We start from the raw sequence: 27,307 nt of genomic DNA on the forward strand, positions 1-27,307 counted from the left end.
ATTATAAATTTTAAAATACATAATTATTATTTAAAAAATAATTTATACGTTTAACATTTTTTAATTTAAAATCTTAAAATATATTATTATTATTTAAAAAGAATTTAAACATATGAAATTTTTTAATTTTCAATTTTAAAATTTATATTTATTATTTAAAAAAAAATAAAAATAAAAAATTGTGTTTTGCCCGCCCCCATCCGCCCGTGGTGGCGCGGCGGTGGGCGGAGGGCCTGCGCACAGGACCCCTCCACCCACCGCCGAGCCACCACGGGCGGCCGGGGGGCTTTATGAGCTGGTTTATAAGCATGGTCTCGTTCTTTTAGATTCAGAAGAAAAATTTCAAATTGGTAAAGTCAGGATAGATTATTTGGGACTACATATAGAACAAGGACATGTAAATCTGCAACCTCATGTTCTAACCCATTTGTTGAAATTTCCTGATGTTATTCCAGATATTAAAACATTGCAGAGATTTCTTGGTTGCTTGAATTATATAAGACAGTTTTATGAGAAACAAGCAGATGATACAAAAATCCTTCAGAAAAGATTAAAGAAGCAAGCAGCAGGATGGACAAAAGAGATGACCAATGCAGTCAGAAGCATTAAAAGCAAAATCACAGATTTGCCAAAGCTTAAGCTGCCAGATACTAATCTTCCATTTATTCTTGAGACAGATGCTTCAGATCATACTTGGGCTGCAGTATTGTTGCAGAAGCATGGAAGAAAAGAACTGGTATGTGCCTATTCCTTAGGTACATTTGATGATACTGAAAGAAAGTATCCTTCTTCACATAAAGAGATACTAGCTGTTAAAAGAGGAATTAAATGGTTTCATTTGTTCCTAAAATGTGTCAGATTCTTAGTCAGAATAGATTTGAAACATATGAAGAGCATTTTGGCAAACAAAAGACTGCTCGAACAAGGAAGTACCAGGCTATTGAGATGGGCATTATGGCTTGATGGTTTTGATTTTGATATAGTATATAAATCCGGTGCTGAAAATTATCTTGCTGATATGCTCACAAGAGAAGGTTCACAAGAAATTATCAAAATGTTCAGGCCATTGCGATAGGATGAAGCATCAAGTTCAGTCCAGTCTAGAAGAGTCAGTCAAGTAATAGTTTGTAGTCAATGTCATTACCATTTCTGTTGGGATTGTTTTGTAAAAAAGTTTAAGTCTTTGCCGTTAAGTCTTAGGGAACTAGTTCTGCAAAAATGGTTTGAGTATGAAGATAGCATGTGGTCATATGCTAGAGAGCTACCATATAGAGAGAGACCTTGGAGAGTTTATTATACTTTGTCTAGAGAAGTAGAGCCTTCATATCTTGCATTCGTCAAGAACACTGACTGGACATGGCATGATTACTTTACCATTCATGAAAAAGCCAGGATACATGGGTCTGTCAAAGTCATTTTCTTTGCTATCAATATAGATAGTGTTGTCAATTGGTGGAGTCCTTGGTTCAAAATCTTTTTGGTCAAGTATATGCCGAGAGTCAATTAGATGTTAGAGCATGATACTAAGTGTACTCTCCGTACTCTAATGTGGGAGTTGCATATAGCTGCACAGAATGATCATGTCATAGAATTCACATTAGTTCATCAGGATTCATTGATAGTTGCAAATGAAGGGGACCAATCTTTTAGTCTCTTTGTAAGTTTCCAAGGTAGGATTTCTGTCGATGAACAATATAGACCCCAAAATCTATATTCATTCCCATTTTATTGTTGTTTCAGAGAACATGATCCCCCATGGCTATATATTCCTAATGAAGTTTTCGCTCCTGAGTTAAATGGCTTAGCAGATTATTATCAAGAAAGGGATCCTCATCATCAACATGATCATGAAGAAAGAGCAAACAGTGACTGATTGCGGAAGATCACTCCAATGAAATCTTTGCACATCACCTCAATTGATATGGAATAATAGCTTTTGGTTTCCGTGGGATTTGGTCCAGTTAAAAAAAATCTCAACTGTGTAAATACGTTTGTAAAAGAGCCGATGTCCTAGATTCTGGCCATTCTGATAAGATTTGTTTTTCGTATGTCAAGATTCGGTCCCCATATGGGTTAGCCTCTAAGGGACGAGATAACAAGTGGTTGTCCCCACTTGCCCGAATCTTTGCTTTTAGTACATTTCTTTGGTCAGTTCTTGGTTCATGTACACTTCATTATTGTAATCCTACATTCGGACTAAGATATCTTGCATGATAATCTAGTCGAAAGCATATTTTTATGGCTTCCAGTTTTCGGTAAAAGTTATGACCGGATTACCGGTTCAAAGGCTATATATTGTTGAGCCTTGCATTGTAAAGATCATTCGAAAATTAATGAAGAATTGCTCTAGCTGAGTGTTATGTGTTGTTATCTGAGTTTCATTCTTATTTTCTGGTTTTGGTATTGAGTTCTATAGCTCCCTGCTCTGCATCTGCGAGATTTATTCTTGATCTGCTTGCATCACGGAGTCATTGACTCAATACTTAGAAATGGTATCAGAGCCATCTGGTTCTTTGTCCAAGCTATTTGATATTGTCTGGTTTTCCCTATGAGTTGTATTTGTCTGAGCTACTGTCCACGAGTCTAAGTTGGCGGTAAGGCACTGGTAGAGAGCTGTGAAGGCAAAGGACTGTCGTGTTTTGCTTTCTTGGTGCACAAAGACTTTGTCTCTCCTCTGTTCAGGTGCTTACTTATACTTAATTTCAATGGCTGGTTATACGAATGAGTTTGCTCTTCAGAAACCCGATGACAGAAAAATAGCTCATAGGAATAGATGGTCTTTCCTCAATAAATTCTTGAATAGATCTCATAATGATGATATCCTTTATGATGAAAAAGTATTGGTACAAGAATTTGAACCTCAGCCTAATTGGACACTGCCAGAGATAGAAGTTGATAAGCTTTATAAGATTCCTGTTTTTCAATTTCGCGCTGCTCAGCTTTTCAGATTTACTTCTGTAAATATTCCTATTTCTACTGGTCAGTCAGTTTACCAGATTCCTTTGATCAAGAGAGGTGACATAGAATGGGGGTTGGAGAATGGTTATAAATATGTTCATATAGGAATGATTCAGTTCGGCATCAATCCTCTAGTCCGACCTGGTTTGAATACTTCGTGTTTGACTTGTGTATTAGATACCAGGATGAATAACTTTCACGATGCTTTGTTAGGAGGATTCCAGAGCCCTCTCAATAATGGCCCTGTTTGGTCTTCTGTTATTCCTCGCTATCAAGTTTCATTAACTGACCCATATATCAATGAATTCCTTAATGCTTATATACAATTTTATGGTTTTGATGTTGCTCCCCAATCTCAAATTGCTCAGCTGCATGCATCTATTTGCCTACGGTTTGTCTCTACCTCTATGCCTGCACTCAATCCTAAGTTGAAAGATAGAGCTTTGAAAGAAGGAGTAATTGTTGGCCCTGGAAATACTGCTCCACTACAGATTGGCTTCTGTGAATGTACTTTTCCTGATGAGTGGAATAATACTTATGTTCCATTATCACAGAAATACCCTCAGCTTAATACTCCAAAGACACCTCAACAATTGTCTTTGATCCAACATCCTGATGGTACATCTGGATTAAAGCTTAGTTCTCCCACACTTACTCACTCCATGTCTACTGTCAATGCATATCCACTCTTAAGAGGTAGGGATCTTACATCCTCTTCCTACCTCTCTGTGCCCAGACACATGCCAACTATCCCAAGAAGGATGACCCAAAGGTCCCAATCTCATAAATCTGTTGATTTCCGGTTTTGTGTCCCATCTACTTCCTTTCAGACTGAAGAATCTCATTCCCCTAAAAATGATTCTCAAGTCTTCATTCCTGATATTAAAAGCTTTTCTCTTCCAATAGCTCAATCTGAGATATCTGCAAAAATAAGTGAGAGACATTTAGAACCTGGAAATACTAGAAGGACATTCAACAATGGAACAAAGAAAGTAGATTTACAATGGTTATCTATGAAAGATATGTTTTATCCAGATCAGACAAAATCAACAAAGCTACACAATTATACAAACTATCAAATTGTTTGTATGTTGCAAAATATTGATGTATTAGCCAGAGATGTTTTATAAGTCAAAGAGCATATTAAGAAATTGCATTCCGGCTACAATGAAATTTTGGGCACACAGAATGAACATACCCAACAATTGAATGATATCAATTCTAATATGGGTATTATTTCCAAATCTCTTGGTCATTTACAAGATGCTCTTCCGATCCCTACTTCTCCTCCACATTACAGAGAAGTAGACATGTCAAGTTCCAAATTAACATTCACTTCTTCTGAACCTGAGTCCTCCCATAAAAGTATTCTTTTTAAGGGGGTAGAGAATATTGGTAAACTTCAGATTGAAAGAATTCAGAAAGGAATAGATTTAGCCAAGGAGAAAACAGAATTAATGAGAGATCTGATAGACATATTTCCTTCTCTTGATAGTCCGAGATTACCAAAACAGTATGTTAGTCTCAAAATTTTGATTGAAAATGGTCAACATCTGCTCCAAAAGAAATATTAGCCATGTCTGGAGTAACTTCTAACCAAGGTGAGTCAAGTTTTAAGAGAGATAGACATGAGCCTTATTTCTTCTCACACAAAGGAAGGAAAGACCAAGAGGACACTACTGCTCATGAAGCCTCTGCTTCTAGTCCTTTTGGTAGATATTCAGAAAGATTACAAACCACCTCCACAAACCTAGATAATCCCTCAGGAAAGGGATATGGTAATACTCTGCTAGTGAATATTGATTGCTTAAGTAATGAAGAAGTGATTAATGTCCTACATAATATTCATGCTTGGGCATTAAAAAGGAAAGCAGAAACTAAGGCAAGTTGGTCCCATATTGTTACCTAGATTGTTTGGTCTTTTACTGGTATTGCAAAAATGTGGTGGTATAAATTGTCTGATATAGATATGACACAGATTGTTGAAAATGAAAATGATCCCTTGAAAGCCTTATTTGATGCTTTAAAACATGAGTTTGTGGGATGTGTGCCAGAAAACTCAGCTCATCATGCTCAGTTATTCTTGTCTTAGAAATTATGTGATATTGATTATCTACAAGAATATTTCTGCACTATGCAAAAATTTCTTTATCAAGCTCCTGACTCTCATAATGTTGCATATCTGAGATATTATATAGCCTCTATGCCAGGAAAAATCCTAGATCTGATAAACCAGTACATAGAGACTAATAAGGTCAATATTGAAAATTGGTCTTTTGCAGCCGTCCATCAGATGATAGTCTCTACACTTCAAAAATAATGTGCTGCAGAAAAGGCTAAAAATAATTTCAAGAAGCAGATGCATTTTAGCACCAAGTTACACAATACTTTTCTTGAAACATATAATTTTGTTTGCTAGTCAAAATCCAAGAGCAAAGCATTGAAGAAATCTAAAACTACTTGTTCATGTAAGCCTGAGAGGTATTTTCCTAAGAAAAAGAAATATTATCCTTCCAGAAAAACTTTCAGCAAAAGAAGAGTAGTATTTAGAAAGAGATCAAAACCTTCAAAGAAAGTTACTTGCTTTATTTGTGGGAAAGAAGGTCACTATACAAATAAATGTGGAGAGAAGAAAGATAAGAAACAAATGAAAATTATGGATATTTTCTCTACGATTCATGATCCGAAAGAATGGGATCTTATATCTCATTCTGAAGGTGAATATTTTGAGGTTTCTAGTTCCTCTTCATCTGATACTAAAGAATATATTCCTGATATAAGAAGAATAGATTTGGATGACAGTTCCCCTGATTTAGAAGAAACTTTTATTCCTGACATAAAAATGTTTTACAGTTCTTCTGAAAATTTACAGATGAAGATTGCAACAGTTAAAGCTAAATTGGCTCAGCTTGATCCAGTCTAGTTCACTGCAAGAATGAGATTGGCAGAAAAACTTGAAAGTCTAGAAAAACAGCTACCTTTTGGGAAGAGGAATAAAGAAAAATTCACAGATGAAGAGTTCATAAAAAGAGAATTTGATTCCCTATTCAAACCACTCCAGATAAAAGAAAGTCCATCATCAGATTTAGGTATGGATAAAATTAGTTCTTTAAAGAACAAGATAGAACAATTAGAATCCTCAATTCATCATACTAGATTAGAGATGATTCAGTTATCATCCAAACCCCAGATTCTTATCTCGGATTATGATCATTGTAATTCCAAATTATCCAGTTTGTTGCTTAAGAATGTGTCAGAAGAATTCCCTCAGAAAGATACCAGCATAGAAGTAGTCAAAGTAATGGGAATAGGAGATAGAGTGGTAATACCCATAAAATTCAAATTGCCAAAAATAAAAGATTACACTTTATATGCCCAAATTGATTCTGGGGCCATGAGTAGTTGCTACAAGTATGGCGCAATTCCTTCCTATTATTGGCAGCCGACTAAATTGCAGTTTAAAGCTATTACAAAAGATGTGATGCAAATCAATCACATAGCTCCAGGTTTTCCAATTTATCTGAATGATGTCCAGGTGAAAGTTACATTGTACAGTTTTGATACAGGTTCTGACTTTCTTCTAGGACAAGATTTTTTGAATGATCTATTGCCTGTCACTTTTGGTAGAGGCACAATCACCTTCACCACTTCTGAAGGACCAGTCAACTTGTCCTCGTCTAGTGATTATCAAATAAGAGTACAACTGACAGACCAAGATTTAGTCTACCACAGTCTCCAAGATCTAACCAAGATTAACAGGATTGTCAAGAATGCAGAACTTCATGGTCCTAAAACTTTGGAGAAAATATGAGACAAGCTTCGGAAAGATTGTACTGCCTCTAGGCTTGATGCATTCTGGACCCGCGAAAAGTATTTTGTGGCCCTGCCTTATAAAGAAAATTATGTTCCAAAGCCACAAAAAGCCAGTGCTAATCATATGAGCCCCTCAGAGCAAGATTTATGCCAACAAGAGATATCACAATTATTAGAATAGGAATTGATAGAGCCCTGTAAAAGTCCTTGGGCTTGTCCTGCTTTTTATGTGAATAAACACAGTGAGCAGAAAAGAGGTAAGAAGCGGCTCGTCATCAACTATAAAGCTTTGAATGATGCCTTGTTGCCAATCCGCTATCCTTTTCCCAACAAAGGGCTCTTACTTGCCAAAATTGCTAATGCCAATGTTTTCAGCAAATTTGAGTTAAAAAGTGGTTTCTGGCAGATAGGCATTCTTCCTGATGACAGATACAAGACTGCTTTTACAGTCCCTCATGGCCAACATCAATGGACTGTAATGCCTTTCGGTTTGAAAAATGCTCCATCAGAATTTCAAAAAAGGAAGGAAGACATTTTTGGTGGGGAGGAGTACATAATAGTCTACATAGATGATTTGCTTGTTTTTAGCAGAGATGTAAATAGCCACAAGATGTATTTAGAAAAGTTTTATGAAATGGTTTATAAGCATGGTCTTGTTCTTTCAGATTCAGAAGAAAAATTTCAGATTGGTAAAGTCAGGATAGATTATTTGGGACTACATATAGAACAAGGACATGTAAATCTGCAACCTAATGTTCTAACCCATTTGTTGAAATTTCCTGATGTTATTCCAGATATTAAAACATTGCAGAGATTTCTTGGTTGCTTGAATTATATAAGACAGTTTTATGAGAAACAAGCAGATGATAAAAAAATCCTTCAGAAAAGATTAAAGACGCAAGCAATAGGATGGACATAAGAGATGACCAATGCAGTCGGAAGCATTAAAAGCAAAATCACAGATTTTCCAAAGCTTAAGCTGCCAGATACTAATCTTCCATTTATTCTTGAGACAGATGCTTCGGATCATACTTGGGCTGCAGTATTGTTGCAGAAGCATGGAAGAAAAGAACTGGTATGTGCCTATTCCTCAGGTACATTTGATGATACTGAAAGAAAGTATCATTCTTCACATAAAGAGATACTAGTGTTAAAAGAGGAATAAAACGGTTTCATTTGTTCCTAAAATGTGATAGATTCTTAGTCAGAATAGGTTTGAAACGTATGAAGAGCATTTTGGCAAACAAAAGACTGCTCGAACAAGGAAGTACCAGGCTATTTAGATGGGCATTATGGCTTGATTGTTTTGATTTTGATATAGTCTATAAATCCAGTGCTGAAAATTATCTTGCTGATATGCTCACAAGAGAAGGTTCACAAGAAATTAAAGAAATCAAAATGTTCAGGCCATTGCGACAGGATGAAGCATCAAGTTTAGTCCAGTCTAGAAGACTCAGTCAAGTAATAGTTTGTAGTCAATGTCATTACCATTTCTGTTGGGATTGTTTTGTAAAAAAATTTGAGTCTTTGCCGTTAAGTCTTAAGGAACTAGTTCTGCAAAAATGGTTTGAGTCTGAAGATAGCATGTGGTCATATGCTAAAGAGCTACCATATAGAGAGAGACCTTGGAGAGTTTATTATACTTTGTCTAGAGAAGTAGAGCCTTCATATCTTGCATTCGTCCAGAACACTGACTGGACATGGCATGATTACTTTACCATTCATCAAAAAGCCAGGATACATGGGTCTGTCAAAGTCATTTTCTTTGCTATCAATATATATAGTGTTGTCAATTGGTGGAGTCCTTGGTTCAAAATCTTTTTGGTCAAGTATATGCCGAGAGTCAATTAGATGATAGAGCATGATACTAAGTGTACTCTCAGAACTCTAATGTGGGATTTGCATATAGCTGCACAGAATGATCATGTCATAGAATTCACATTAGTTCATCAGGATTCATTGATAGTTGCAAATGAAGGGGACCAATTTTTTAGTCTCTTTGTAAGTTTCCAAGGTAGGATTTCTGTCAATGAACAATACAAACCCAAAAATCTGTATTCATTCCCATTTTATTGTTGTTTTAGAGAACATGATCCCCCATGGCTATATATCCCTAATGAAGCTTTCGCTCCTGAGTTAAATGGCTTAGCGGATTATTATCAAGAAAGGGATCCTCATCATCAACATGATCATGAAGAAAGAGCAAACAGTGACTGATTGCAGAAGATCACTCCAATGAAATCTTTGCACATCACCTCAATTGATATGGAATACTTGCTTTTGGTTTCTGTGGGATTTGGTCCAGTTAAAAAAAATCTCCACTGTGTAAATACTTTTGTAAAAGAGCCGATGTCCTAGATTCCAGCCATTCTGATAAGATTTGTTTTCCGTATGTCAAGATTCGGTCCCCATATGGCTTAGCCTCTAAGGGACGAAATAACAAGTGGTTGTCCCCACTTGCCCGAATCTTTGCTTTTAGTACATTTCTTTGGTCAGTTCTTGGTTCATGTACACTTCATTATTGTACTCATACATTCAGACTATGATATCTTGCATGATAATCTAGCCGAAAGCATATTTTTCTGGCTTCCAGTTTCCGGTAAAAGTTATGACCGGATTACCGGTTCAAAGGCTATATATTGATGAGCCTTGCATTGTAAAGATCATTTGGGAATTAATGAAGAATTGCTCTGGCTGAGTGTTATGTGTTGTTATTTGAGTTTCATTCTTATGTTCTGGTTTTGGTATTGAGTTCTATAGCTCCCTGCTCTGCATCTGCGAGATTTATTCTTGATCTGCGTGCATCACAGAGTCATTGACGGAATCGGACGCCCGCCCCCCGGCCGCCCATGGTGGCTCGGCGGTGGGCGGAGGGGTCCTGCGCGCAGGCCCTCCGCCCACTGCCGCGCCACCACGGGCTGCCGGGGGCGACCAAAACACATTTTTTTTAATTTTTTTTTTAATAATAAATATAAATTTTAAAATTAAAAATTAAAAAATTTCATAAGTTTAATTTTTTTAAAATAATAATTACATATTTTAAGATTTTAAATTCAAAATTTATAAATGTATAAACTTTTTTTTAAATAATAATTATATACTTTAAAATTTATGGTTAAAAATAAAATGTTTAAAAAAACCTAATTTTTGCTAATGTTTTTTTAATTTCTCTATTTTTTACTTAATTATATATATATATATATATATATATATATATTTTTTTTTTTTTTTCCCAAATTCTTTTATGGTTTATGAGATAAATTTTTTTTAACATTTTTTATTTTTTATTTTTGTCTTTTTTATATATATTTTTAGAAACAATTATTTCATGTGGATTGAAAATTTAATTAACAATATATAAATATGTAGAATATCAAAAATGCAAAATATCAACCTTTTATAAATATGCAAAACAATAAAAACCTCACTACAAAAAAAATAAAAATAGAAATAAAAATAAAAATTAGAAAATATGAAGAAGAAGACCACTTCCAAAGTTATTAAATTTACAAAATAATTATTTACATTTCATGGATTATAAAATTAAAAGTAAAAAAACAAGCCTCTTAAAAAAAGGGCATGGTTTAGAATTACCACTTTTTAAAATTAGCATCAAAATCACTACCATTCTAAAACGCAATGTACATAAAAAAATTTATAGTGCCAAAAACTATGCTCTAAAAAAAGCATGTGTGCTCTGCATCACCCTTGTTCAAAATCGAGTCACTTTTTTGCTAGCTCTACAAAACGGGTAACAGTATCAGTTCCCGTTTCAAAGTTTACATTGTTCTTGGCAACAGGAGAAAAAATATCACCAAAATCAATCCCGACACCTAAGAATAACCTTTTGCTACCAACCGAGCTTTGTGTTTGTCCACCTTTCCTTCTACATTCATCTTCTTCTTGAACACCCGTTTGCTGCCAATGAGTTTCCTTCCAATCGACAACTCCACTAGATCCAAAGCCTTGTTTTTGTGCAAAGAATCCATTTCATCAACCATGGCCTCTTTCTAGAGTTTGACATCCTCTGAATCTACTGCTCCCCTCACAGTTCTGGGATCATCATCAGTAATAGATAAAGAAAAATTTGAATAGAAAGCAGATGGACTATACCTTTCTAGTTGTCTTATTTCTCGAACTGATCTTCTCACAGCTGGATTTTGTGTCTCTTCATCTTCTGATTCCTCTTTTGCTATAGAATCTGATTCTTCCTTTTCTAACTCAAACTCTATCTTCTCAGGTTCCTTTGGTAGGAATTCATGTTTAATAACATTTTTCTCCTCTCTAAACACCACATTTCGGTTGTACACAACCTTCCTTGTTTTTGGGTTTCAAAGCTTATAACCTTTTAAACCATCCTTATACCCAATAGAGGTGCACTTTTTACATTTACTATCCAGCTTTGTTCTTTTCTCCTTTGGAACATGTACATATGCATCACATCCAAATACCCTCACATGTGAAAGAGAAGGTTTCTTACCAGTCCATACCTCTTGTGGAGTCTTATCTTCCAACGCTGATGAAGGTGATCTGTTGACTAGGTAACATGCAGTCTCCACCGCCTCTGCTCGGAATTCCTATCCTATCTTGACACCACTGAGCATGCTTCTTTCCCTTTCCATCAATGTTTTGTTCATTCTTTCTGCAACTCCATTTTTCTCAGGTGTGTATGGAGTAGTCTCTTTCCATGCTATACCACACTTCTTACAGAACTCTTCAAATTCCTTCTTGCAAAACTCTCCACCGTTATCTGTCCTCAATGCTTTTATCTTCTTCTTTATCTGGTTTTCCACTAGAGCCTTAAATTCCTTAAACTTGTCAAAGACTTCAAATTTCTTCTTGAGGAAATATATCCATGTATTCTTTGAGAAGTCATCCATAAATGATACATAGTACACAAACTTACCCAGTTATGAAACCGAAACAGGTCCAAACACATCACTGTGCACAAGCTGTAATATTTGTTTCGCCCTCTTACCACCAGAGGGGAAACTCACCCGATTCTTCTTCCCATATACATAATTTTCACAGAAATCAAAATTCATAGAGAAATTAGACATACCTTATACCATACCATTACGATGAATTATTTGAAGGTCGTTCTCTCCAATATGTCCAAGCCTTTGATGACATAGCATGATCTTTTATCCAGACACCACTAGATTTTATGCTCCACTTTCAGGAACCACAGAACTGTTGCACCCATCAATAAAAGTGATACCTTGAAGCTTGTACAAAGTTCCAATCTAAACTCCTCGCATCAATACCAGTGCTCCCTGAACCATCTTGTAGACCTATCTTTCTTGAACACTATTTTTACACCTACATCATCCAGTTTGCTTACAAAAATTAGATTAATGGCAAATGCAGGAATATGCAGAACGTCGGAAGTGTTCTAATCCTTCCACCTTGCAACTTCAACTTGACTTTTCTGCGACCAATGATTCTAGCCTTCCTGTCATCCCCTAAGAAGACATCACCACCATCATATTTCTCATACTCGTAGAACCACTCTCTATGGAGAGTGAAGTGAAAGGATGCACCTGAGTCAATCAACCATGCCTCATGATCTACATGTTTACTTGAATAAGAAGCCAAGTACACATCCCCACCTCCATCTGAGGTGGTTTCCGCCTCTGCAGAAGGAGCATCATCAGATCCCTTTCCTTTCTTAGGAGCTTTAGTTTTATAGTCCCTTTTGAAGTGCCCTTCCTTTTCACATTTCCAGTACACCTTTACAGGTTTTCTTGGAGATTTAGATCTCCCTCTAGATTTGGATCTCTGTTGTAGATCTCACCCAAAAATATATGAAAATAGATAATAACCCAAGAATAACAAGATAGAAATAGATAGAAATGCTTCTTTATTATCAAAACCCTTAAGGTAGGGCAACACCATACATTCACTCCTTAAGGAAGGAGAACACTCCACAAGCCATATGCCTGTACATACAATAATCCTTCACTGTCTCTCCATGTGGAGTCTCTAGCCTCTATATAGGCCTCATACATACAATACCATGGATCATTACCATGGTTCCCTCATACCATCGACTAATACCATGGGCCCATTACATTATTATTAACTACTTGTGGTCCCTTACATGACATGGGTTAACCACTTTATTTATTACTATGGCCCATCCCATTATTACAGTATTACCTTGGGTACCTCCCTTGGTACCCCATATTATCCCCCCTAGGTATATAACATTCCACCCCTCTAAGCATGTTTCGTCCCCGAAACATGGGAAGAACACAAATAATAAGATCTACTCAAAAGAGTAGTCCACTGATACCATGCACGTGCATCTAGCCATCCAAGAGAAAGGTGAACCCTCGATCTTGTTGGTGCTTCGCTCGCTTGAGATGGAAGTTGACCGTGACAGCTCTTCTGTGTTGATGTGTAGTAGGTGGATCTTCTCTCCTCACTATCCGTCATGTGACTACTTGGTTTCCATCTTGATGGTTGTCTTGCTGGGTGATGTGGGTGATGATATGTTGAAGTTGTAACCCACGATGGCTTTTTCTTTACTTCACCCCGCTGTGGTGCCTGTTGTGGTGTCTTCTTTTTCAATATGACTTCAACCACTGAGCCCTCCTCTGATGTATCATCACCTGTAACCTTTTCTTCTTCAGCCTCTGTTTGTGTTTGATTGTCGACCATCAACTGCTCATCATTTGATATGTCAGTCCTTGTAACATCTTCTGCTTCAACCTCCTTGGACTCTACGTGCTTATTAATGGAAATATCCTGTAATGTAATTTTCATCTTTTTATACCAGAGCTTCAGGAATTTCTTCTGCACATTAATATTTATAGTATCCACTAATTCCATCCAAGGGTATCCCAAAACAACATCCATGTTATCCATATCTAAAGCATAAAAATCACCATGAAACACATACTTATCCATAGAAAGTTTCAAATCCTTATAAATTTGAACATCCTTATCATCAACCTGTGTATTTTCAATATGTTTCGCTGGGACTTGCAATTTTTTTGCCAAATTAATATTGATAAAATTATGTTTACCACTAGGATTGATAGAAACAATGATCTTCTCTTTCTGAATCAATCCATGAACCTGCAATAAGGAGACACCCGTAGCAATTAACCCCTTATGTGTCTCATTCTCCTTTTTTCTAGCCCGAGACCATTTGTCCAAAAAGACTTTTTCAAATTCTGCATCTGGAAGTTTGATCAACTGCTGGTAGTCAAGTGAATAATACCATTGTATAGCCTCATCTCTCATATTAAGCACCATTGGAAGCTTCCAATATGTCCCCTGTGTGGACTTGTATCTTTGTATGAATTCTTCAATAGTAGGACCATCATCTTTTCCTGTAAAATATAGAACCTTGCTAGAAGCCATGAAGAGAGTTTTGAAAAAATTCACTTAGTTGGCGAAAATTTGAAATTGTCACAGTTTCGTCAATATTGCTCAGAATCTCTATGATAACCTGTTTTTAGAAATGGAACAATCATTCTGCATCTTCCCATGTGGTAGAAATCTTGATCCAGACACTTGAAATTTCAGATCTGTGCTACTACTCTCCCGCTGTCACCAAAATTTCTGCAAAAAGAGCTGATTTTAAATCAGCGATATCTCCCTCATTCGGACTCCGATTCGACTGATTTCTTTTTTGAAATTGGGTATCTTTTCCCAAAGAATCCAGATCTGCAATTATATTTTGTAGATCTTGTACCAAGACATCTAGATCTGCGCCGCAAAATCGCTGCCCTGAAAATTGTCTGCAACCCCACTGATTTTTAGATCAGTGATATCTCCTTCATCCGGACTCCGATTCAACTGATTTTTTTTTTGAATTCGACTATTTTTGCACAAAGAATCCAGATCTGTAATTATATTTTATAGATCTTGCACCAAAATGTACAGATCTGATCTGCAAACTCGCCGCCCCCGAAATCCTGCAAAAAAAATTAAAAAATTCTCCCCTTGTGCCCAAGAAAGTGCTCTGATACCACTTGTTGTAGATCTCACTCAAAAATATATGAAAATAGAGAATAACCCAAGAATACCAAGATAGAAATAGATAGAAATGCTTCTTTATTATCAAAACCCTTAAGGTAGGGCAACACCATACATTCACTCCTTAAGGAAGGAGAACACTCCACAAGCCATATGTCTGTACATACAATAATCCTTCACTGTCTCTCCATGTGGAGTCTCTAGCCTCTATATAGGCCTCATACATACAATACCATGGATCATTACCATGGTTCCCTCATACCATCGACCAATACCATGGGCCCATTACATTATTATTAACTACTTGTGGTCCCTTACATGACATGGGTTAACCACCTTATTTATTACAATGGCCCATCCCATTATTACATTATTACCTTGGGTACCTCCCTTGGTACCCCATATTATCCCTTGGTAGCAATTGTTGTAGCTCTGATACCACTTGTTATAGCTCTGATACCAATTGTTGTAGATCTGATCCAAGAATATAAGATAATGAAAATATACCCAGAAACAATAAGAGAGAAATAGATAGAAATGATTCACTTTATTGATATCAAACCCTTAAGGTAGGGCAACACCATACATTCACTCCTTAAGGAAGGAGAACACTCCACAAGCCATATGCCTGTTCATACAATAATCCTTCACTGTCTCTCCATGTGGAGTCTCTAGCTTCTATATAGGCCTCATACATACAATACCATGGATCATTACCATGGTTCCCTCATACCATCGACTAATACCATGGGCCCATTACATTATTATTAACTACTTGTGGTCCCTTACATGACATGGGTTAACCACCTTATTTATTACTATGGCCCATCCCATTATTACATTATTACCTTGGGTACCTCCCTTGGTACCCCATATTATCCCCCCTAGGTATATAACAATCTCCCACTCAAGGACTTATTTTTGTTTCTGTTCTAGGACCGTCCTCGTACAGACAAGGCATCACCATTCTAGCCCTCCATGTTTTTCCGTCTCATCTCGTCCAACAACAAGGATGAGATTATTTCATCAAACTGCAAGGCAGTTGCAATGCTACCTATTGCAACAACCACACTATCCCACGAATCTGGTAGAGAACACAATAAACTGATGCACTTATCTTCATTTGAGATTTTAATATCAATAGATAATAACTGACTCAGCACAGTATTAAATGCATTAAGATGCTCTATCACCAAGTCTCCATCTTTCATCCTCAGGTTATACAACTTTTTCTGTAGGAATAGTTTATTCACTAAAGACTTAGATTGGTAAAATTTCCCTAAGTTTTCCCACAAAGCCTTCGTCGAAGCTTCTCCTTATACATTCAACAATACTGAATTTGAGACACATAGTCTTATTGTGCTCTTTACCTTCCGATCCAACTTCTCCTAGTATTTATCTGACATTGTTGTTGGTTTAGTACCCAGATCTACTGTGATCCACTTATCTTTATCCACTAGCAGATCCTCCATCTTGAGTTTCCACAACTCAAAAATCTGACCATTAAATTTCTCGATCTCTATCTTTCCTTTGCTCGTCATCTTCTTTCATCAGAATAATCGATCCCGCAGATATCTCACTGAATAGGGTCTACCACAGGCCTGAGAAAAAAACCCCTCAGTAGCAAAGGCGTCCCCTTGAAGCTAAAACAACTCTGATACCAAATGTAGGTTTTGACCCTGTACCGAAATTACCTGCATACGAATTCTAAAAAACAGAAAATAAACAATGGTGAGAGCATAAAACAGAAAACATATATACACAAAGATTTTCCCTTGGATCCCAAAACCAGAACCACCAGATTGATTTTTCATTATGTTCCTTTCAATGTTACAATACATATATATACATGTCGAAACATCCATAAACCCCAATCCATTATCCTTAGATTAGAACATGACCATAGTTCCCTTGGCCGGATCTACAAAATACCATGGACAATAAACTATTATGCCCAAAACCATGTGCGAAATCTATGCACAAAACCTTAGGTAGGTCCACCCACATAATATAGGGTCCAAAAAAGTTTTCCTGGGGTGCTGCCTCAAACCCCATGCAGGGGGGGTAGCCACCCCCCTTGTGACCCTCCCTGATGCAACATAGAGAGGGATAATTCCCCCCCTGTGACCCCCCTGCTCGTGGGGTAGTCGTGGAAATAATATAACTCGACCCAACATGTGCTTTTAATCTTTCTAAACCACTATTGATAATTTTCCTTTCCATTAAGAACAACTCCAACTACGGAAACTATTGAAGTCATAATCGTTATGGAGTCAAATATTCTTCAAATTCTTTCAAATTCAAAATATATGCAATACTTTTGAAAATATATAATTCGTTTCTCCTCTTGTTTCAAACAACGCTGGCTTTGTGGTTTAAGGGTAAGTTTCAAAAATAGCCTAACAAAGAGTTAGGTTCAAATCTTATTAGCCTCCAAAATTTTATTTTACCAGTGGCCTCTTAAAAAAATACATATTTCAAATCACCAGAAAAATTGACCATGCTTCAATTGAAAATTTTCAGTAAAAACTTCGGTTTGCAGTAAATGTAAATATTATCTTTCAATCACTGTGATTAAACTTTAGTTTACTGTAGTAAATACAAATGCCATCCTTTAGAAATTTTTATTGAGAACAACAAGCACTCAAAACTCCAACATGTATTCTAAAACTTCGGTTTGCAGTAAATGTAAATATTATCTTTCAATCACTGTGATTAAACTTTAGTTTACTGTAGTAAATACAAATGCCATCCTTTAGAAATTTTTATTGAGAACAACAAGCACTCAAAACTCCAACATGTATTCTAACTTCCAAGGATATATTAAAAAAATATTTATACCACTGATTTCTCCAATCGTATTTCATTACGATGGAAAGTTATAAAACTTACAAAGAGTCAATAGTTTGGGTGTCCCACTGGGCTAACCTTCTGTTGCATTCAGTTATCCTCACAACCTTCATGCTCCGCGTCTCCTTTACACCATAGACTTCAAATACATGGAGTTTAGAAACAACTCAATCGGACCTCTAATACCACTGTACAAGCCCAAATAAACTCCACAATGAAAGAGCATCGTATTAATGATAAAATTACTTATTTATACATGTGAAATATAGGTTACAGTTGCGTCTCGGTAACTTATTAACCATAAAAATGGAATGTAAAACTAATTGCATATTATACAATAACAATCCCGAAAGACTAGTTAACAATATCCACGTTCAACTGTTTGCTACGCACACACATCAATTTCTGGTTGCAAGATTTTGAGTACCAAATCTCACATTAGCACTCCAAAGCTATGCTAGGCTTGTCCACAACAACCACGACAAGGTTTACTCGTTATGCATATGCGTACGGGTCCACGACAGAGGCTACTTCTTAGACGTATGCATATGGGTCCACGATTACAATGCAAGTCACAACTTCCTTGCTACGTAAAGCAGTCCAATGATTGTTGTTCTCCACGCTTCCTCCAAGTTTGAATATTGTCCACACACCTTTACACGCTGATGGCTAGTCCACACATTTTCTAGAGGAGATTGGCCAGGTAGTTCGACTAGTCGGCTCAGCGCTCGCCTTTTTCTTCAATCTTCAACAACGCTCAATGTCTTGGTTACCCACATTTCAACTTGCACAGTGGAATGATGGAAATGGTTGGACAAAATACCAAAACGCGACCAACACAGTCCACTGGTAGTGCACTCTGCAACACTCCTAGTTCATGGCACTAATCCGAGATCGCGAACACGACAAATTTTCCAAACAACCTTCGTTTACACCACCACGCCGTTCAGAACGCCTGTAGTCCATGCTCTAATTTGCTGGTCTACCCCTTACGTTTATATATTCGACCAGGAGGGACTGAACATTTGACCAGGTTGGACCAAGATGCACACCATGCAAATAAAGGTCTATGCCTCCTCCACATGGGTTCTTCGAATTGATTTCAATCCGCCCGATCTAATAATATTTATAAATGTTGTGTGATCCAACAATGCTCCACAATTCTCCCAATAACACCAAATGCACGATATACTCAACATTCACATGCCCAAAGTCGAAAAGGAAAAACGGTTGGTCAAGTCTTCAATACGCCACAAGAGCTTCATGTCTAAGAGTGGGGTATATATTCAAAACACAACAGATCAAACTAACACAACATACAACAGATCTCTCCTCCACACTCACTTCTTCACACAAGGCGGCTCCTTAATAATAAATTATGTAAAAGATATTTATTACAATTTAAACAAAATATTTACAACTACCCAATAAATTATATAAAACGACGCACATTTTATATATGGGTGAATGTTGCAAAGCAATTTATTTTAGACATTGTATGATTTAGAAGAGCGTGAGTTTCTCATAAAATAATAATTACTTTAATGTAAAAACCACATGTTATAGATTTTAATTGTGTGGGCACAATTAATTAGGTTATAAATAATACATTTAAAATCTCTTCGTACAAGTTTTATTCAAACAATAAAAGTAACTTTTATAGAAGAAACGCGGGACGGTTCAACTACGTTAGTGGGGCCAGCAAGGATTGTCGTTTCTGGTAGGTGGGGAAATACTTTGAATTTTGACGCAACCTCCGCCTTTCACTTGAAAAGTTATTTTCATTGATTTGCTTAAAAGCGGTGTATGTTTTTCCCTTTGAGTTTTTTATGTGATTTTTTAAAATGTGCTGCTTTTGTTGGAAATGAATGATGGGGACCAAACAAAACAAATTGGAATTTCATTTCATTTAAGTTTTGCCCACCATTTTATCATTAATTTGATTGGACTATTTATCATTTTATTACTATTATAATTAATTGTATTTATGATTATAATTAAATGTATTTCTCAATGTGAATTTTTAAATAATTTTTTAATAGAAATGAGGGATTCTCATAGGATGAAATAAAATTGGAATTTCATTTATGTTACACCCCATTTTATTATCATTTTATTATAATTATTTAATTACTATTACTATTAATAAATTTTAATTTTATTCGATAATTAATATAAATGATGAAAAATTTCAATTTATATTAATTTATATATATTAAAGACAAGGTAATTTTAATCCTTAAAAAGCTATTTGTTAATTAATTATATGTTAAGTGGTGATGTGTGTAGTCGAATTGACTCTTGTTTCTCTTTCAATTTGGAAATGTTTATACGAATCTTACTCCCTTCGAATTTGGGAATGCCTATAGGAATCTTATATGAGATTGGAGGCGAAAGTAAATTATGATTGATGGGATCATTGGTCAACTTGTGTAGTTATGGTACATCAAGAGTCTCCGTTTTCCCTTCGAACTTGGGAATGTCTATAGGAATCTTATGCGAGATTGGAGGCCAAAGTAAATTATGATTGATGGCATCATTGGTTAACTTGTGTAGCTATGGTATCCAGGAACGTCAATGGAGTAGTCGCCACCTAATGAAACCATGGAAGAGTTGGGTGACTAGAGGGACTAGGAGTTCCTCCCATCAGTGGGTTTCTAGCAAGGTATGTAGGTTGTGAATGATAGTAAGGTCCTTGAGGTGGTGGTAGAGTCTAACATAATTATGGGTCATAAGGCATGCCCCCAACCTAAGGATGGCTACCAGTGAACTAGTTTCCCCCAAGATCAAAGTTGACCCAAGTAGGTAATGATGGCTAAGTTGGGAGGCCCCAGGGAGATCCAATAAGTCCAAGCAATGGAACACCACTAGCCACATAAGATGGACTTGGTAAAGGACCACCACCAATGGCATAACCACCAATGGGAAATGAATTAATCAAAGGACATGGTTGTACCAAAGGTCGCATGGGGGTAGGAGTGTCCCTAATAGGTAGATGGATGTTAGAAACATTCCCCCCACTCTGTAATGGAGGGGGAGCTAATCTAAGCAATGGATTTAAACCAAAAGGGGTGTTGAAGGTTTTCAATTTGATAACACCAGATGGGATGGGGGTTGAGGGACCAGGAGCTAACATGAAAAGAGTTGAAGCGGTGGAAACAATGAATTGTTGAGCACCACCCAAAGTGGATGTTGTTGGGGTTCATGGAGTAACGATAGGTTGTATAATAGGATAACCAACAACATGTGTGGAACTTGGTGCATGTGAGTCTAGTGAGTAACTATGCAGAGGTGGAGAAAAGTTGTCCACAAAGGACCATGATTCACTAGTAATCATAGCAGCATTTAAATGGGAAATTGGGGAAGACACAAAAGAAAGAGGAGCGAATTGAATCAAGAAGGGCCCAAAAGGTTTAGTGATGGGAGAATTATAGGGAGGTACAAATCGTTCAGTAAATGGATCCTCTGGTAGAAGAGACTTTGCGTCAGTAAGGTTCAATTGAGGGTCTAAAACTAGAGACAGACTCTGCTGAGCAAAGGGGCATTCAAGGTGACTTGTATGTTCCTCCATAGTGAGTGACGAGAGGTCTTGCAAGCGTATAGACCAATGAGGTTATGTAGTACCCACGGTGAAAGATATATGTTTCATAGACTTATTAAATGGTTATGTATAGTCTCAATGACAAACAACACACTCCTAAAATGAAAAAAGACCCAAGAGATCAGGAATTAATCAAGACTTTTCCCAAATATTTAAAATAGATGTCGATGAAACCCAGTACCAAAAAACTATGGGAAAAGCAACATAGTTGGGATGGAGATAGTTACGATTATTCCTAAGCATTGCCCGAACCTCAATGAGAAAGGTGCAACCACTCTCATGGAAACGAGTTCCCTCACAACTGACCAAAGATGGAGTATGTTCATCTGCATTTAGATATAAAGGAATCCTACAATAAGCACCTTGTGTATGTTCCTTAAGAGTTTTAGCCACTACATTTTACCTACAAATCACTATCACACCATGGGGGTACACTTGTGGGAAACACATCGTGTGGGAAGTGTACCTGAGTCCTCGACTCAACCCCAAAATTCCTGATGGATTCCATGGTACAAAAAATTTTGACCAAAATGTACTCAAGGTGGGATACCTTCTTATACACCTGATGTCTTTTGACTCACGTGAGAGGAGTTGTCTAGGTAAATGAGGACGTAGTAGGATTTTCACACTCTAATGACTCTAGTCTAGTTTGTAGCCTTGGGGAGTTGAATTTACAGCTGACCGCAAAGCCCTAACTTATATTATTGTGTGTTTTCCCTACCAAAAGAGTTGCTAATCAATTTTAGTTAACATGATTACTTTTAGGGTTTTGTTTAGAAGTTTTTGATAAGGGTGTGTACTTATGAAATTTGTGATGAATTTGACTCAAACCTTACAAATAATTCTCTTAAAAGTTTCTTTCGATGAAGAATGGGCCTAGTAGAAGAGAGCAACAAAATTATAAGTAAAACAACCATTTCCCAAAGTAAAACAACCATAATGCAAATTCTAGCACGCTTAAGAAATGAAAATAATCACACTAAAATCTCAATGCACACTACTATGAAATGAACAATCAAGAAAATAAGAAAATAAATGATTTTCTTTTTCTCTTAAGAAAAAATAAATGCAACAAAAGTAATCTAAGTTTAGGACAACAAAGAATCAAGGATATAACCAGGTAAAACACAGATAAGGACTTCCATAGTAGGGGAGAAAAATAACCACAGGCTCAAGATAGTAATATGGGTGACTTGATAGAGATAGTGCGTTATACCCAAGGTAACGCATTGGACATAAGCATGTTATAACACATTGATTTCCAATCACACGGTGTGTTACAAAAAAATTTCCTAGAAAAAAATAGTCTAGGTCAAAATCAAGAACGTAATCAACTACACTAGTATGCATGCAGACAACATGAACTCAAACAGTGACAAGATCATAGATATGGGATCTAGGAAAGAAAACAAATTTGGAAGCAAGATTCTCTCCAATGGAGTCACCAATTTTTTTATAGGAATTATTGCTCGGATGGATAAATAAACACCCTCTTAGGTTTTCCTAGAAATTCGAGACAGATAGGATAATCAATCAATTGTTCTAAGACACGACTCATTCAACAATTCAAGAAATAAACCAAAGATTCGAAAGATAACACGAAAGAGGAACTTTTTTTTCCTCATGTGCAACTTCGTTGGAGTTGTCATTATAACTAGGAGTGATCCCAGTGAGCTTTAAAAGCATGTCTTGCACATAACAATCAATAAGAAGCTAAACATTACTGAATGAATCGTTATACTTAGCTTCCAAGTATTTCTTGGTTAAACATAGTAGAAATTACCAATGTACAATGATTTGGAAGGAACAATAATCGATCTATATATTATTAAGAAGAAGGATGCTTACAATTAGATGTTGAAATTATAGTTGAACCTCCTCCAGCTCCTAGCTCCAATACTCTCTCTCAGTAATGATATCAACAACATAACAATTCTCTAAATTACGATCCTTTTCTCGATGGCAAAGCTGTTAATTTATAGATAAATGGAGGCTATGGGGATTGTCAGTTTCTCTCCAGTACAAATTGAGAAAATTATTTGGTTCGGATGAAGTTTCCTCATGGAAATTATTTTAATCACTTTTAGGTGCTTTGTTTGTATAGGCAAAAGCTAAAGATGAGGCCGAGGTGATCACATTTCACCATGTGAGAGTTTCCAATTGATCTCATGACTGGGTGATTCTTGGTAAAGTGAGCTAGCTAAAAGAGACAGTGTGTTACATTTCAGGGTAACATGGTTTGCAAAGTAAGTGACCCGCATTATAGCGTGTGTTATTGAGAACAAACGACATGTTACAATCATGAGGAGGACAAAGAAAATGGATGAAATTTGACCAAAGGAACAAGGATCACCTATGGGCTTATGAGAAGGTATTTTCAGTGATAACACTACCACATCCACCTCTGCGTCATCACACTCGCACTAAATAGAGTCACAGTTGTTGGTGTCTAGATTTGCATACTTTTACTCACCCTTTTACCCTATTCTTTTTATCCATTTCAAGCCAATAATGGTTAATCGATATCTTAAAATGAACAAGTATACCTCTCGTCATGTCTTTATGGATTCTTGGTTAACGAAGCATAGTCGTAGGGGATTATTACCTAAGTGGCTTACTAATTAAGTTATTTTTGTAGATTTAAAGGGAGAATGACTGTTAGGATTCCAAGAAACTCTCCTAGGTTGTAGCTCGGAGATGCCTGGTAACATATAAATTCAACTATTATTGTAGGTTTAATGGAAGGAATGATGGTTTGGTTCAAGCCGGATAACCACTTCTAGTTTGTTTCACTCTAGACATGCGTGAACAACCCCAGACTACAAGGCTTTAGACCACCAATGCTCATAGTTTTAGATATTAGGTGAATATGGAGAATACTAACCACACCAGTAGATGCACAAGACCATGTGATGGCCAGCTGCAACTAGTAAAGAAAACTGTAAATCTAATCTACTAATGCCGAGACAAGATGACAACTCTCTTGCATTAGATAGAAAGAAACCTGGGTAACCTATTCAATGATGCATACAAGATTCTAACACAGAGATAAGATGATAGTTATCTAGTGCTAAACATCGAGAGATCAAGAACACAACATATCAGGTACAAGATTAGACCAGAGGGAAATGGAAAGTGAGCAATTAACAGCAAAAGAAGCTTGTATTAGCTGAAAATGAAGACGAGATACTGCAAGTGAAAAGAATATCTACAGTCTCCAAAAGTTGAACCTTACATCAAATGCCGACCCTGATTACATCTTTTTTCTGAGTATTTATAGATTTACATTACAAGGGCACTTGGCCATTTAGGTATGGAGGGGTTATAATTGACCACCAGCCGCATTTAACTGCCTAATGGAGTCTCTGACTGTTTTTGCTTGCTTCAGTGAGTGAATCCGATCTGTTCAGGTGTTGCGCTGTCCTTTTAGGTGGTTAGAGTGCTCGCACCTATGGAGTCCATAACTGATAAATTCAGTTACAGAGTCATGCTTGTCCTTTTCTCCTTTCATCCATTCTTTCTGTTAAATATGGTGGTTGGGGGCCGACAGTGACTGATACTGGCCTAGCTGGTCATCTCCTTCTTCGGGAAAACAGAGTGGCCAAGGATGTGGGATGCATGGGCAAACGGACAGTCTGGATAAGAGGGAAGGATGACTGTCGAATCGGGGAAATGGATGGTGGAGATGACTCGACAGAGGCTATCGGCCGAGGTGAGAGTGGGATGAGTTAGGGCCATTGGATCTTCAACGGACAGATCGGACAACCATCAGGAAGAGGAGTTGCGTGGGCATTTAACAAGCGGGACGGTTTGGCCAGGCGGTAAAGGTATTCATCACACTGATTTCGGGCATAAAGTGGTAAATGTCCAGGGTCGCACGATTCCATTCAGCGATCGACACGTAGCCGCGGATGGGAGAGAAAAAATGCTCTCATTGCGTGCTATCGTTCGATCAGATTGCTGGCGCGATGAGAGCGAAGACCGTCTGATCTTGGCGGAGATGATCTGACGGTGGGGAATGGTAGACAGGTTGCCTTTATCGGATGTGATGGGAGCCGTTGGATCGGCAGAGTGATCAATGGTTGGGATGAGGTACGATGAGTTACGAATTCACGAAGACATATGGTAGGCTGTTATGATAGGTTCAAGGTTTTGCGCTTGGGGCTAAATTCAAAAGGGGCTATTTTTCTGGGTTTAGGAGGCAAAATGGGGGAAACGGAGACGAAGGAGAATAAGCGGGGTAGAGTAAGAAAGGAGAAAGTGACCAATGTGAGCTTCCCTTTGAACGTAACTAATAGGACCATGATCCTTTCTGACCTTAGAAAATCAGCGTTGCATAGCAAAGCTAACACTGGCTCCTTCTGGGGATGAAATCCTCCCTGTGAGGTTTCAAGAACCATAGACCACTGCCTTTCATACAAAACAAGATCAACAATAATTCCTAGTGTTCCATTGGGCATGGAGTCTAATTAAGCCTACACTAAAACTTGTAAAATGAAACATATTTACAATGCTGAGGCCTAAAGGCCTTAAACAACATAAATCTTCAAAAACCACCCATTGATTAGGCCATCAAAAACTATTTCTCCTTCCATACTTTGCAGCATGAAAGTGTTGTTCCCTTGGATTTGAGCAATGACAAAAGGTCCAGTCCAAAGAGCATCGAACTTTCCATCATTGCCTTTCTTTTCCTTCAGTGCATCCCATTTAAGCACCACATCTCCAACTTGAAAATTGTCCATCTTTGCCTTTTTGTCAAAGGCTTCCTTGATTCTCTTTTGATGTGCTGCAGACTTTTCAATCAGTTGATCTCTGATTTGATGTACTTCGGCCAGGTCATTGATCCTCTTTGCCATGTCACTTTCCTCATTCTGCTCTTCCTACAAGAACTTGGCTACAGGGAGGGTCAATTGGATTGGGAATACGACCTCAGTGCCATATACCAACTTGAATGGAGAATTCCCTGTGGATTTCTTGGTGGCCACCCTATCAGCCCACAATGCAAACTTCATTTGGAATCCCAGTTCCTTTTGTTGTCTTCCAGTAGCTTTTTGATTATCCTTATCAGGCTCTTGTTGGATGATTCTGCCAGACCGTTACCTTGAGGGTAATATGGGTTGGAATGAACTAACTTAATGCCCACTAAGTTGCACATGTCCACCAACTCTTTTGCCCTAAAGGCTGCTGCATTGTTTGTAACTAGTTTATGTGGACAACCAAACCCAGTGAAAATGTTTTCTGCCAAGAACTTCATGACCACATGGTGATCAACTTTCCTAGTAGGGAAGGCCTCAATCAATTTAGTGAAGTAATCGGTGGCTACTAATATCCATCTGTGCTGACTACTGGAATGTGGGTTAATTTCTCGTATGAAATCCAAGCCCCATTGCTGGAAAGGGCCACTGGCATGTATTGGCTTCAAGGGTAAGGACTTCAACTGCTATTTTCCTTCAAACCTCTGGCATTTTTCACAAGATCTTACAAATGAAAAGACATCAGAAAACAAAGTGGGCCAGTAATACCCAGCTCTAAGGATCTTATGGGCTGTGGTTTTCCAATAGTGATGTCCTCCACAGATGCTGGAATGGAACTGATGCATGACCTCCATAGATTGTTCTTTGTCCAGGCATCTTAAAAGGATTCCAGATGGATCCCTCCAATATAGCAAGTTTTCATGAATGCAATAATTGGTAGCTCTGAGCTTAATAGTCCTGGCTCAACCTGAACTTAAGCCTGGAGGAACTTCAAGCTTTAGCAAAAATTGAGCTACTGCAGAATACCACTCACAGGAAGCTAGATTTTCAGCCAATGACTGGTCATGTCCTACTGTTGGTTCTTTTGTCTGTCCATCCTTTGAAATTGTGCTTATCCAATTCATGTCCAGCATCCTGCAATTTTCTTTAGCCATCAGCTTGGCAAGGCCCTAACCTCTGACAAGCTTGGTGGGCTTCAATTCTATGTTGAATTCAATAAGCTTTGCAATCCATTTGGCCCTTCTTCCATCAACATCTGGCTACGTTAGGACATCCTTTACTGAAGCAGAGGGCACATATGCAATTACCTTGGAGTGCAGAATGTATATTCAGAAAGCTT

This window comes from Pinus tabuliformis, chromosome 4_1 (assembly GCF_031772625.1).
Source record: "Pinus tabuliformis cultivar Carrire ecotype Pingquan chromosome 4_1, CPIR1, whole genome shotgun sequence".
NCBI classification, from domain to species: Eukaryota; Viridiplantae; Streptophyta; class Pinopsida; order Pinales; family Pinaceae; genus Pinus; species Pinus tabuliformis.